Source organism: Coregonus lavaretus (genome assembly GCF_964263955.1).
Source record: "Coregonus lavaretus genome assembly, contig: HAP1_SCAFFOLD_2963, whole genome shotgun sequence".
In the NCBI taxonomy this organism is placed as follows: domain Eukaryota; kingdom Metazoa; phylum Chordata; class Actinopteri; order Salmoniformes; family Salmonidae; genus Coregonus; species Coregonus lavaretus.
Window position 1 is genome coordinate 31,246 of NW_028165210.1, and position 15,907 is coordinate 47,152.

The window sequence follows — 15,907 nt, forward strand, 5'->3', positions numbered from 1 at the left end:
CAGATTAGTGATACCACTAAATATGTGACCGACTGGCTCGATTCATAATTGGATAAAAGTAGAGAATCAGAGTAACAAAATGGTATATCATACACTACAGTTGAGGAACAATGGGAAAGTAATTCTGCTTTGAAAATCGATTAACTTTTAACCCCACTTTTGAGAAAATGGCGCTTGAATGTTTTGGTTCACCTACTGGAGAGCAATTTGTCTACACCCATTCAGCATCATTCACACCCTCTTAAGCCTTAGCCCCGCCATTCTCTTTAAGGATTCACATGTGAGGCCATGTGCTAAACAGAGTGAGTATGGTGGTGTACTAAACAACTAAAGATTTCAAAAGTAAAGGCTGGTTTATACTACGTCTATCGACATGTCTGTAGACAGTTGTCGCTGTGAAATCATGAACATTCTATTGTCGTCTGACATCAAAATTCTCATTGTCGTTATGAAAAAGTATTAACACAAAAATAACTGGCTGCATGACATCAGCAGCCTGGTGGTCCCAAATAGCATATCTGGTGTATTTTAACACCAATAAACCCATCCGTTTAAAAATGAATTTAGTAGATGTCAATCTACCAAACCAACGTTCTAAACAATGTTTTGGTTAGTTTCTAACTTGTTAGCTAGATAGCTAATGTTAAGTTAGCTGGCTAGCCAGTTAAAATAATGACCATATCATATAGCTGACAAATTCTTAACATAAGCTAATTTTTATTAATTATTACAGGAAAATAAACTCGCAAACAAGATAGTATTTTTTTTCTTCTGGGGGATGGATCAGCTTAATATTGCAGATAGATTGTATCTTCTATTAATGTAATTGTTTGCATCACTTCCAATCCCCCATGTTTTTTAAATATATACTCCACTTTATTACTTTTCAACCACGCCATCCTTTCCCTACTTGGAGTAACAATGCCCAGGCCTCTACTTCCTGCCTATACTTACTATCTATCCTTATGGACACAGTTAATTTTACAATAATTATATTATATTATATATATATATATATATATATATATATATATATATATATATATATATATATATATATATTTTTATATTTTTTTTTTTAATGTTTTTATTTTAATTTTTTTGCTCCTGAACTTCTTCTACTCTCAACCTCTCCGATCATTTTCATGATGTCCATCCGGTTTGCTTCTATATGCCATATCTTTCTAACTGTGCTCTTTTCCAAAAGCTCCCAACATACAACCTATATACTTATTATGGACACAGTATGCTTACATTATTAACTATCTTTGTTATTATTTGTTGTTATTTGTTATTAGTCCCATCCTTCAACTCTATTCAATACCTCCAATCTATCTCTTAACACCATCCATATAGGATTTCTATTTCCATATATATTTCAACCGTACTGTGATGTTTTACAAAAGTTCTAAACCTTTCTATTCTCATTGCTTCTACAGATTGTGAATAAAAAATAAACATTTTTGCTAAAAGTATTATTATATTATTGATTGATTGACTCTGACTTTTCAGATCCCCCAGTAATGCTATCTGCAAGGTTAGCTCCAGGTAAATATTGCAATCCTTTAGCCATTCCTGGACCTGTGTCCAAAAACAAGCTACAAATGGACAGAACCAAAACAAATTATCTAATGATTCTGTCTCTTCACAGCAAAATCTGCAGAGCTGGGGAGATTGTATCCCCCATATAAATAACATTCTATTGGTAGTAAGATTTTTATATAATAATTTAAATTGAAAGATTCTAAGTTTTGAATCCGGTGTCGTTTTGCGTGTCAGTTCATAAACACTACGCCATGGGATCGGTACGTCAAAAATCTCTTCCCAACTATTTTGCAATCTATATGGGATGGCTGTCAATCCTTTGGTCCTAAAATGAAACTGATATACTTTTTTATTTATCTCAGTTTTCCTTAACCAATTATGTTCTTTAATGCAAGGCCGACAGACAAGTTCCTTAGTTTCTCCCCCTTCCACTTTCCTCTTCCACTTTTGCGGTAAGGCTGCAATTATTTGGTTGAAATTTTGGGTAGAGCAGACATTTGTTAGCTGCATTTGCGACATAACTCCACCAGTCCTACCGATGATATCATTTACAAAGATTATACCTTTTTTAAACATTCTGTCAAAAAATAAAGTTTTTTTGTCAATTAGTATATTTGAATTTAACCACAATATTTGTTGCATTATTTGTTCTGTCATTTCTGGAGGATTAAATTGAAATTGCAACCAACTTTCTATGGCTTGTTTTAGAAATAATGATATTTGGGAGATGATTTCCTTTTCAAATAACTACAAATGAGTTGTTGTAATCTGAATAAAGGGAAAAAGGCCTTTCTTGAACATTGGGTGAGACAATCTTACTAATTTACTTGAGAACCAGTTCGGATTTAAGGATAACTTTTGTATGACTGAAGCTTTTAGTGATAGGTCTAATGCTTTAATATTTAATAATTTAGTATTTACATGTTAATGGCAAGCTAATTACAGAAAATAGCTTACAGAATTTTAGAACTTGGACACTGTCTTGTTGGCATGACGTTATATCCTAATTTGACTTTGGTGCAGGTCATGTTGTTCTTCACATTACCGTCTTGGTTAACACACACTATATCAAATAAAATCAACGTTTATTTGTCACATGCACATGTGTAAAGGTGTAAACGATAAAGTGAAATAATTACTTGCATAGTGGAGTCTTTTGTTTAGACACGTAGCTAGCTAGCTAAACAATGAACCACAATCCCAACTCATAACGTTACTACCCTGCATGAATCTGTAGGTAGCTAAAGCTAACCAACTAGGTTCAATATTAGCTAGCTAGCTAACATAAGGCTATAACTAGCAATGCAAATGGCTCTGAGATACAAATAATATTACTACACAGATCGATCATACATTTAACATTAGCTAGCGAGCCAGCCAGCTAATGTTATCTAGCTAGCTAACAGTATGCTTTAAATTGCAATGAAAACAACTTTCTGACTAAATTAGAAACATATAATATCTGAAAATGGAGCTAGCTTGACTATCTTACCCATACACATGGATGAATGGTTTTTCCTCTCTGTCACTGATGCCATGGTTGCCCTTAGTTTGAAGATGTAATCCGGAGACAGGTGTTTCATATAACAGCCTTCTGTGTGTTCTCTTTTCGACTCCCTCCGCATATTTGAAATCAAACGCCAGAATCTTCTCCATCTCCTTAGCTATCATACTCTCCTTCCACCGGGCATTCCACTGATTTAAAAACTCTGTCCTCCAGAAAGTGTAGGGCATTAGCAACACTTTTGCAGTTCTTCATGATACCTACACATACTGAGCAGTTAATGTTATAGAAAGAAGCGTGCTACATGGCAGACCAGTCCGAGCTCATCTCTCAGCATATCCAGCCCATCCATTAGCTCAGCCAATCATGGCTAGCGGGAAGGTCCCTGTCTTTTTTCGAGGCTAAACCAACTAGACTCATATAATTGTATTCGTATTTAAAGATGGCATTCATGTTTGTTATTAAGGCACATGAAAGTTCACATGTTCCAGAAGGCATGTCTGCCAAAAAACGATAGTCTTTAAAAAAATACATGTTTACGTTCAAATGCCTCTCCTCTGAAGTAGTGACGCGTGACATACGCCTAGTTTCCTGAAACAAGTCACATATAATGAAAGAGCAAAGGGGAGAAACAGAGGGTAGGGGAGAGAGGGGGTAAATATAGTGAGAGAAAGATAGAGACAGGGTAGGGGAGAGAGGGGGTATATATAGTGAGAGAAAGATAGAGAGAGCAGTAAAATAGGGAAAATGAGAGTGAGAGTGAGAGAGAGGGAGAGAGGGAGAGAGTAAGAGAGGGAGAGGGAGAGAGGGAGAAAGAGAGAGAGGGAGAAAGAGAGAGCGACAGAGGAAAAGGTACACTGGAAAGCAGGATATTACTTTTAGAGAAAGACATAGTAATTAGCAGCATCCATAATATATTTACAGAAACCTGTACAAACAAAGAACATGCTCTTTCACACTTATGTATTGATGTCAATACACAACTTATTACATAAGTCTGAGTTATTTCACAACTTTTGATCAAATTTGTGGAGGAGATCCTCTCTGTATCCCCAAAGAGAAGTCAAGCTCGTGGGTGACAGCCTCAACACCTTCTTCTTTCTCTCTGCTAGCATAATAAACTTTTCACAATTACACTCTACAGTTATTATATCCAGAATAGAGTCCCACTCTGCTATTCTCCAATTCGCCAGAGGCCATGCTACATTGCTTATTAATCAGGCCACTTTAACATGACAGCAATCTATCTGCACTCTCACACATACAGACTCATACAAATATACACAGACATACGCACACAAACAAACACACACAGGCACACATACACACTCATACACACAAATGTGTACACACATAAAAATACGCACACAAAAACTATTGTGTGCGCGCACACACACACACACACACACACACACACACACACACACACATACACACACAAAATCTATCTGCACTTCTAATCTGCCTTTAATGAGGTCAGTGCTCTCATTACAGGGGAGGGAAAAGAGGGGGAAATGAAAGAGAGGATGGAAAGTAAATCCCATGTCATGTGCTCGTCCCAACGGAGGTCAACTAGTGTGTGTCTGTGTCTGTGTGTGTGTGTGTTAGCGAGAGATATCTCATCTCAAGGGGTTTATCCCGCCAATATTTTTGTAGATCAATCAAATGAAATGTGAAATACATGGTATTTGTTTGTCGTAGTACTGAACTGAGTTAAAGCCTGCTTCATTACATGTACTCACAGGGTCCAGTACAGGTGTGAGGAGCAGGTGTTTTGTCTAGAGAAACTGGCGGAGGGGGGTGGGGGGGGGGGGGGGGGGGCACAGAGAGGGTGTAGAGGTAGGGTAGTAGGGGGTAGAAGTATGGGAGTAGGGGGTAGAGGTATGGGAGTAGGAGGTAGAGGTAGGGGAGGGAGGGAGGTGGGGAGAAAGGCATTTATAACCACCATGATGACACTTAGCAATCAACAACAACACACTCAACATGCCAATGAACAGGAAGAGCAGAGAGGGAGAGAACACATGAAGAAACCAGGCCAGAGACACAACAGAGACGTAGACATAGACAAAGACAGAGACAGAGTCAGAGACACCACAGAGACAGAGAAAGAGTCAGAGACACCACAGAGACAGAGACAGAGACACCACAGAGACTGAGACACCACAGAGACAGACACACCACAGAGACAGAGACACCACAGAGACAGAGACACCACAGAGACAGAGACAGACACACCACAGAGACAGAGACACCACAGAGACAGAGACACCACAGAGACAGACACACCACAGAGACAGAGACACCACAGAGACAGAGACACCACAGAGACAGAGACAGAGCGAGAGTCAAGGACAGTGACAGAGTCAGAGACATGGACAGAGTCAGAGACAGAGACACCTCAGAGATAGTCAGAGACAGAGTCAGAGACAGAGACACCACAGAGACATAGAACCACAGAGACAGAGACAGAGTCAGAGACACAGACTGAGACAGCGACAGCGACAGAGACACCACAGATACAGAGACAGAGACACCACAGAGACAGACACCATAGAGACAGAGAAAGAGACACCACAGAAACATAGACAGAGACACCATAGAGACAGAGACAGAGGCACCACAGAGACAGACACCACAGAGACAGAGACACCACAGAGACAGAGACACCACAGAGACAGAGACACCACAGAGACAGAGACCACAGAGACAGAGAAACCACAGAGACAGATTCAGAGACACCTTAGAGACAGAGACAGAGACAACATAGAGACAGAGACACCATAGAGACAGAGACAGAGACACCACAGAGACAGAGACACCATAGAGACACCACAGAGATAGAGACACCATAGAGACAGAGACACCACAGAGACAGAGACAGACACACCATAGAGACAGAGACACCACAGAGACAGAGACACCATAGAGACAGAGACAGAGACACCTTAGAGACAGAGACAGAGACACCACAGAGACAGAGACATAGACACCATAGAGACAGGGACAGAGACACCACAGAGATAGAGACACCATAGAGACAGAGACACCATAGAGACAGAGACAGAGGCACCTTAGAGACAGAGTTAGAGACACCACAGAGACAGAGACAGAGACACCATAGAGACAGAGACAGAGACACCACAGAGACAGAGACACCATAGAGACAGAGACAGAGACACCACAGAGACAGAGACAGAGACACCACAGAGACAGAGACACCATAGAGACAGAGACAGAGACACCACAGAGACAGAGACACCATTGAGACAGAGACAGAGACACCATAGAGACAGAGACACCACAGAGACAGAGACACCATAGAGACAGAGAAAGAGACACAACAGAGACAGAGAAAGGAAAAATTAAAAATATCTTAATTGTGGAGTCTGAGTGGATGATTAGCTGCTGAATGGCTAATCCTCAATGTCCAAAATGTGTGTGTGTGTGTGTCGAGGACTTTGCCCTGTATGGCCTTCTGATGAGAGAAGTGATTAGGGCAAAGCAAAGGTTAGACATGATCCATCTCATTAGTGTGAATCACTCTTCAGATTCATCAACATATCCTGTCTGCCGGCAGATGGCCTATCTCTCTCTCTCTCTCTCTTTGTCTCTCTCTCTCTCTCTCTCTCTCTCTCTCTCTCTCTCTCTCTCTCTCTCTCTCTCTCTCTCTCTCTCTCTCTCTCTCTCTCTCTCTCTCTCTCTCTCTCTCTCTCTCCCCACAATTTAAATATTGTTCTCATTGAAATACAAAGTCAAAAATCTACATTTCAGCAAGGCCTTACTTCAAGACCAGACATGTCAAGTCTCACTGAAATGTAAGTATTTATTTATTGAACCTTATTTTACCAGGTAAGATGACTGAGAACATATTCTCTTTATAGCAACAACCTAGAGAATAGTTAGAGGGGGGAGGAGAGGGGATGAATATATATAATGTCCTGAGAAGTCTTGACCAGTAGCTACTCAACATGTAAAGTGAGACTGAGCATGGAAACTGAGACTGGTTTTGAAAAAGGCCCTTTGGCCAAAAAGTTCACAACGTGAACCTTCGTCAGAAATCATTCTCTGCTTTAATTTTGATATATCCATACTTGGATTCATAATTTTGGTTTACGTTTTGACTCCATACTTGGTATAAAAAAGAACAAGGGAACAGGTACCTTGAGGTACTGGGCTTTGTGGTTCCGGCTGAAGGGATAGAATGCTCCCACCTGCATCCAACGACGACACAACGACTTCTGACGTGTCGTCAAAGAAACAGCAAATATCAACACCAATCTGAAAACACACAGGACAGGACAGGACAGAACGTTACAAATACTGACACACTCACAAAAACACACTCAGGAAAACACACAGATATAGCATTGGAAACTATACAGCAGGGTCTGGGATGGTGTTGTTTATCTTGCCTGATATTGCTTTCCATTTGTTAAAAGGCTAAATTGGCAGAATACATGTACAGTGAGGGAAAAAAGTATTTGATCCCCTGCTGATTTTGTACGTTTGCCCATTGACAAAGAAATGATCAGTCTATCATTTTAATGGTAGGTTTATTTGAACAGTGAGAGACAGAATAACAACAAAAAAATCCAGAAAAACACATGTCAAAAATATTATAAATTGATTTGTATTTTAATGAGGGAAATAAGTATTTGACCCCTCTCAATCAGAAAGATTTCTGTCTCCCAGGTGTCTTTTATACAGGTAATGAGCTGAGATTAGGAGCACACTCTTAAAGGGAATGCTCCTAAGCTCAGCTTGTTACCTGTATAAAAGACACCTGTCCACAGAAGCAATCAATCAATCAGATTCCAAACTCTCCAAATTGGCCAAGACCAAAGAGCTCTCCAAGGATGTCAGGGACAAGATTGTAGACCTACACAAGGCTGGAATGGGCTACAAGACCATCGCCAAGCAGCTTGGGGAGAAGGTCACAATAGTTGGTGCGATTATTCGCAAATGGAAGAAACACAAAAGAACTGTCAATCTCCCACGGCCTGGGGCTCCATACATCTCACCTCGTGGAGTTGCAATGATCATGAGAACGGTGAGGAATCAGCCCAGAACTACACAGGAGGATCTTGTCAATGATCTCAAGGCAGCTGGAACCATAGTCACCAAGAAAACAATTGGTAACACACTACGCCGTGAAGGACTGAAATCCTGCAGCGCCCGCAAGGTCCCCCTGCTCAAGAAAGCACATATACAGGCCGGTCTGAAGTTTGCCAATGAACATCTGAATGATTCAGAGGAGAACTGGGTGAAAGTGTTGTGGTCAGATGAGACCAAAATCGAGCTCTTTGGCATCAACTCTACTCGCCGTGTTTGGAGGAGGAGGAATGCTGCCTATGACCCCAAGAACACCATCCCCACCGTCAAACATGGAGGTAGAAACATTATGCTTTGGGGGTGTTTTTCTGCTAAGGGGCCAGGACAACTTCACCGCATCAAAGGGACGATGGAGGGGGCCATGTACCTTCAAATATTGGGTGAGAACCTCCTTTCCTAGCCAGGGCATTGAAAATGGGTCGTGGATGGGTATTCCAGCATGACAATGACCCAAAACACATGGCCAAGGCAACAAAGGAGTGGCTCAAGAAGAAGCACATTAAGGTCCTGGAGTGGCCTAGCCAGTCTCCAGACCTTAATCCCATAGAAAATCTGTGGAGGGAGCTGAAGGTTCGAGTTGCCGAACATCAGCCTCAAAACCTTAATGACTTGGAGAAGATCTGCAAAGAGGAGTGGGACAAAATCCTTCCTGAGATGTGTGCAAACCTGGTGGCCAACTACAAGAAACGTCCGACCTCTGTGAATGCCAACAAGGGTTTTGCCACCAAGTACTAAGTCATGTTTTGCAGAGGGGTCAAATAATTATTTCCCTCATTAAAATGCAAATCAATTCATAACATTTTTTACATGCGTTTTTCTGGATTTTGTTGTTGTTATTCTGTCTCTCACTGTTCAAATAAACCTACCATTAAAATTATAGACTGATCATTTCTTTGTCAGTGGGCAAACGTACAAAATCAGCAGGGGATCCAAAAAAAAATTCTTCCCTCACTGTATACAGTGTTTAGGTAATTGCATATGGTAAGCATGAAAGAGAATACCCAATCAATGGTCCATCCTTTGAGAGATGTGTGTTTGAGTGTTGCTTTAGTTTGATAGCAGGGCACTTTACAGCGTGCTCAATGGGAGGGCATCGATCCAAATCCCAGTGTGTGTGTGTGTGTGTGCGTGTGTGTGTGTGTGTGTGTGTGTGTGTGATTGAAAGAGAGAGTGAGTTTGAATGGGTTTGTGTGCCAAACAAGAATTGGAAAACCTCTCGGACAGAGTCCCTTCAGGACTGGGGTTGGCAACTCTTTCACTCCCTGACACAGCTGGAGTAGTGTGTGTGAGCTTGCACGTGTGTAAGCATGTGCATGTGTTTATGACTCCCTGTTGGTTTCTAACTGACGTTTGCACACTGTTATTTGTCTGTCCTGTCGACAAGAGGCCAGAGCCAAACGGCTTCGAACCGTTCTTAAATATATCATCGGTAAGTGTTTCTCACTAACCTGCCTCTGTGTCAGCTGTGGTAGTGAAGTACAAGCTTCCGGTGAAGACACTTTTCAGTCTTCAAACTGATAAATAAACAAACCTGTAAATCAATAGTTTACGGTATCAAACCATCAGACATCACTTGAGGTACTCACGTAGGGGACTCCAAACATGCCAGGTATGGCCTATTTGATGTCGTTCCAGTTAGCAGCGTTGTCACCCAGCCAATGGCCAGAGTACTTCCCCATTGCAGGGAAGGAGGAGCGGGTCAGCATCAGGGTCCGGTTCCCCCAAAACACAAGCTTCAAAGCACTACAGGGAGAGCAGGGGGCGAGGGAAGGGTGTGGAGAGAGAGAGAGAGAGAGAGAGAGAGAGAGAGAGAGAGAGAGAGAGAGAGAGAGAGAGAGAGAGAGAGAGAGAGAGAGTATGATCATTGTTGCTTTGTTGCTCTAATAAGCTAGCTAAATAGAATGTCCATTGATTTTCCTAACAATACTAGGCTCTGATGATGTTTACAAAATGTGTCTCTGCCAATAACGCCTTTTAATTAGCAGAGAGAGAAATTGACAGAAGAAAGAGGAAGAAAAGTAAGGACAAAAGAGGACTGCGACAGAGGAGTGGTGCTAGCAAGCGGTATGCTAACAGGATGAGGTGACAGAGGAGTGCGCTAGCGAGCGGTATGCTAACAGGATGAGGTGACAGAGGAGTGGCACTAGCGAGCAGTATGCTAACAGGATGGGGTGACAGAGGAGTGCGCTAGCGAGCGGTATGCTAACAGGCTGAGGTGACAGAGGAGTGGCACTAGCGAGCGGTATGCTAACAGGATGAGGTGACCGAGGAGTGGCACTAGCGAGCGGTATGCTAACAGGATGAGGTGACAGAGTTTTTTATATTTTCTCAAGTCCTAAACATGTCATTAGAAACCTTTTGTGCAAATCAACAAAGATTATCAAAAGGAGACATGAGAAAAGGTTTGTGTTTCCTGTTCATATCCAAAAATAGAATGTGGCTCCTTTCACCAGAGATACTAGATTACATAGGGTACACTGATTTGGCTTAATAAACAGTCTTACTAGGAGTGAAGGGAGGGTAGTTGAGGGTTAATAAACAGCATTATTAGGAGTGAAGGGAGGGTAGTTGGAGCCTTTCTTGAAGTTGGCGACCTCATTCATATCCTGTCAGATAGAATACAGAGTTGGGATGTGTGGATGTGTATGTCAGACTTGGGTTTTGAAGGACTACATTAACTGATGATGAAAATAAATATAGTACAATCAAACATTAGTAGAACAGACTTACACTCCACAGAGCATCACGTTTCCTTTGAGAACCTGACATACTTCTCAGCCCACCACTCTGTACAGCTGCGGTTAGTGTAGTTTGTCTCAACTGGCCAGACCTAGAGAGAGAGAAGAGAGGAGAGAAAGACTCAGGAGATGTAGACCTAGAGAAAGGGGGAGAAGCGGAGCAAAGGCCATGCAGAGAAAGAGAGAGGGTAGGAGGGGAGAAGGAGAAAGGATGGTAGGAATGAGAGGAGGACAATGTTTAGAGGGGAGAGAAGGACAGAGGAGAGTGAGGGGAGGAGAAAGGAGGAGAGCATCAATCAATAATGCAATATAAATCGCCAGAGTGACTGTGTGTTTGAAGCCATTGCTAATGACATGCACAGAGAGCAATGATTAATCCTCAGAGGAAGGGGGGGCGGGGGGGGGGTGAAGGAGAGAGAGACATTTTTCAATTGCATATGCGTGTGTGTGTTTGTAGCTGTGTGTGCATGTGTGTGTGTGTGTTTGTAGTTATGTGTGTGTTTGTAGGTTAGGTTGAGGTCTGGGCTGATCTTGTATGACAGGGTTACAGAGTAAGTAAGTCGCTTTGGATAAAAGCGTCTGCTAAATGGCATATTATTATTATTATTATTATAAAGGTTTCTCCCCTCAGTAAAAAACTACCTAGCTTTTATCCCACCGCTAACAACCACTAGCAGAAATAGAATATGAATCATTTTCACACACATTCACATAAACACACACACACATACACACACCATATTTCTTTCTCTCTCTCCCTCCATCTTTCTCTCTCCATTCTCTCTCCCTCCATCTTTCTCTCTCCATTCTCTCTCCCTGTCCATTACCTCTCCCCCTATTCTGTCTGTTCCCGCTCTCAAATTCTCCCCTAATGTCATTATATTCTCCACACACCTCTTCTAACTTCCCAAACACACTCTTTAATCCGTTTTTTCAACTTTCAAGTTTATCGATAACCATTCAATATTAAAAAACATGTAACAGGTGTTTGTACATGTGGGATCTTAGTAACCCTCTCCAGCCAACACCATCCTACAGTTGTGCAGGCATCCAGAGCAGACTGTGGTCGTTATCTACAGTCGTGGTCAAACATTTTGAGAATGACACAAATACACATTTTCACAAAGTCTGCTGCCTCAGTTTTGATGATGGCAATTTGCATATACTCCAGAATGTCATGAAGAGTGATCAGATGAATTGCAATTAATTGCAAAGTCCCTCTTTGCCATGAAAATGAACTTAATCCCCAAAAAACATTTCCACTGCATTTATGCCCTGCCACAAAAGGACCAGCTGCCATTATGTCAGCGATTCTCTCATTAACACAGGTGAGAGTGTTGACGAGGACAAGGCTGGAGATCACTCTGTCATGCTGATTGCTTTAAAAGGAGGGTGGTGCTTGAAATCATTGTTCTTCTTGTGCTTTGCACAAAAAGGGCTTCACAGGCAAGGATATTGCTGCTATTAAGATTGCACCTAAATCAACCATTTCTCGGATCATCAAGAACTTCGAGGAGAGAGGTTCAATTGTTGTGAAGAAGGCGTCAGGGCGCCCAAAAAGGTCCAGCAAGCGCCAGGACCGTCTCCTAAAGTTGATTCAGCTGCGGGATCGGGGCACCACCGGTGCAGAGTTTGCTCAGGAATGGCAGCAGGCAAGTGTGAGTGCATCTGCACGCACAGTGAGGCGAATACTTTTGGAGGATGGCCTGGTGTCAAGAAGGGCAGCAAAGAAGCCACTTCTCTCCAGGATTAAATATCAGGGACAGACTGATTTTCTGCAAAAGGTACAGGTATTGGACTGCTGAGGACTGGGGTAAAGTCATTTTCTCTGATGAATCCCCTTTCCGATTGTTTGGGGCATCCAGAAAACACATTGTCCGGAGAAGACAAGGTGAGCGCTACCATCAGTCCTGTGTCATGCCAACAGTAAAGCATCCTGAGACCATTCATGTGTGGGGTTGCTTCTCAGCCAAGGGAGTGGGCTCACTCACAATTTTGCCTAAGAACACAGCCAAGAATAAAGAATGGTACCAACACATCCTCCGAGAGCAACTTCTCCCAACCATCCAAGAACAGTTTGGTGATGACCAATGCCTTTTCCAGCATGATGGAGCACCTTGCTATAAGGCAAAAGTGATAACTAAGTGGCTCGGGGAACAAAACATTGACATTTTGGGTCCATGGCCAGGAAACTCCCCAGACCTTAATCCCATTGAGAATTTGTGGTCGATCCTCAAGAGGCGGGTGGACAAACAAAATATACCATAGTAACATCTGACAAAAATATCTCATAACACTGAAGCAGCGAACTTTGTGAAGACCAATACTTGTGTCATTCTCAAAACTTTTGACCATGACTGTACACCAGCCATTAACCCTTAATGCCATAATAAATATCTTATCTACACCAGTCCTTAACCCTTAATGCCATAATATATATATATATATATATATATGTATATATATATATATATATATATATATATATATATATATATATATATATATATAATATATATATATATATATTATCTACACCAGCCCTTAACCCTTAATGCGATAATAAAGACCTGCATGTCCTTGCATGCTCCAATATGGCTTGCATCCCGCCATCTGGACCATTACTCATCGGCTGTCTCTATTGTTTTTAAAAGCACACTCAGTGAGACAGAACACACACACACAAACACAAAGACACATACACACACAAACACACACGCACACACACACACACACGCACACACACACACGCACACACACACACACACACACACACACACACACACACACACACACACACACACACACACACACACGGTTTAAGTAAGCACAGTCTGTGCTAACACTTGGAGCACACAGGCTGTGATGCAGAACAGTTTGAGATTAAACACTAATGTAGAATCAATGCGTATGTTTGACCTGATATAAAACCAGAAAAAAAGTGATTAGCACTGGGCCAGGCTTAATCGTTTGGGTAAAAAATAATGACTTAACCCATGAGATATGTGGCTTATCTTTGTTTCTGTCTCTCTCTTTCTCTCTCTCTCTCTCTCTCTCTCTCTCTCTCTCTCTCTCTCTCTCTCTCTCTCTCTCTCTCCGCACACATAGCCTAGACAATGGGATTGATCAGTCTACCTCTCTCACATGCATGCACGCACGGACGCACTCACACACCATCACCTCCACCACCACCACCACCAGCACCACCACCTCCACCACCACCACAACCACAACCACCAACACCACTACCAACACCACTACCACCACCACCACCACCACATCCACCATCACTACCACCAACACCACCACCTCCACCATCACCACCACCAGTACCACCACCAGTACTACCATCACCACCACCATGGGTGGCAGGTAGCCCAGCGGTTAAGAGCGTTGGGCCAGTAACTGAACGGTTGCTGGTTCGAATCCCCAAGCCAGCAAGGTAAAACATCTGCCGTTCTGCCCTTGAGCAAGGCACTTAAACAACAACTGCTACGTGGATGTCAATTCAGAGGGGTTGGGTTAAATGCAGAAGACACATTTCAGTTGAATGCATTCAGTTGTGCAACTGACTAGGTATCTCCTTCCCACCTACAGTACCTCTCCCAGCAGATGAGTCTCTCCATCAGCCTCAGTGACCCAGGCATCCTTCTGTGTTCCTCGGTCGGTCACGCCCCGTTGATCTTCTAACTGGTGGGTAATGACCCATCCTTTTACATGATGTTCTTTATACAGTCACTTTCCAATCAGGGGCAGCATTTTCTTTGGCAAAACTGCACTAAACTCTATCAAAACATCTAACGAAAGCCTATTATAGAGGGAATGATCTTTGATGTGTGAGAAACAATCGGATGGCGTGTGCATCACATTTTGTCATAGGGTAGGCTATCTTTTCTCAGGTCTAGGCAAAGGAAGGAAGATGATTTCCAATAGGCCTAGGCACAGGATGAATCATTGACGACTGCATTTTTCCCTTTATGCGGCGAAAAGTGCACATTTTCAATGCAACGCATCACCTTTCCCGTGGATGAGGCGACTTCAACTTGTATAAATAATAGCAAAGTTACAAGATTCCCGCTACTATTGAAATGGGTGCATTTTTTCATTAAGTGCAGTTTTCCCGAGGCAAATGTGAATATTGTTTCATTCAAAGCTGGATCTTGTAATGACATAGCCTAACTTAGAACCAACATAATGTTGTCAAAAACGAGTCAAACAAATCAACGTGTGTTTCTCACTGATATGAGAATGTACTTCTGTCCCTTCTCGTGCACGTAATCAGCGAACTGAGGGAGGTCTCTGAATTTGACCGCATCATAAGTGAAGTCCTTCTTCTCTTCCATATAGTCAATGTCAGTATACTGGATGTCCTGGGACAGAAGAGAAACAGGTAGACGATATAGTAACATACACATAGTAAATCATACAGTAGGTCTGATATAATGTTTTAATTGAGGCTATAGGATTTGAACGCTATTGTCATAATCACGCAGTATTTGTCTTTACAACCACTCATATTATCAGCATCATTGCATGTTTACATTCAGTCCAAGTCACTCAGATATTTGACAGTATGGCTTAAATACTCCGCCACTTGGCATGTATTTACTGCGGTGCAATGCGTCCACTCAAAATAAGCTGCATCTTATAATGCGTTTAAATAAAATATTAACGTCTTGGCATGACTGAAATGTATTCCCTTAAATGCATTTGCATCTTAGTATGAATGTAATGCATATAGAATGACTCAGAGACTATACGCATCCACTCAAATGTTTGCAACTTAGCGTAACTTAAACACATCCGCTCAGATTCAGAAATTAGCATATTTTTACATTACTTTAATGCATTCCCCTCACACATATTTGCGTCTTAGCATAAGTTAAGCGCATCTGCTTTAGCAGAAGCCTACTGGCATGCCTGCAAGACTCAGACCTTGATGTGAGTGCTAGTGACTTGGCTAATGTGTAGTGGAACCTTTGGAGGATTCTAGAGTGTTAGCACATTC

At 42.1% G+C, this 15,907-nt stretch overlaps 1 pseudogene across 1 annotated transcript in view; it reads right to left on the minus strand.

Annotated features, from left to right (window-relative positions):
• LOC311116143 (maltase-glucoamylase-like) overlaps positions 1–15,907 on the minus strand; it is a 61,009-nt pseudogene that overhangs the window by 31,197 nt on the left and 13,905 nt on the right. The window contains exons 8-10 of the transcript in view: positions 15,154–15,269; positions 9,748–9,904; positions 7,210–7,327 (exon numbers count right to left, since the gene is read on the minus strand). The product of the transcript in view is annotated as a maltase-glucoamylase-like (transcript). The remainder of the gene's footprint in view (positions 1–7,209; positions 7,328–9,747; positions 9,905–15,153; positions 15,270–15,907) is intronic.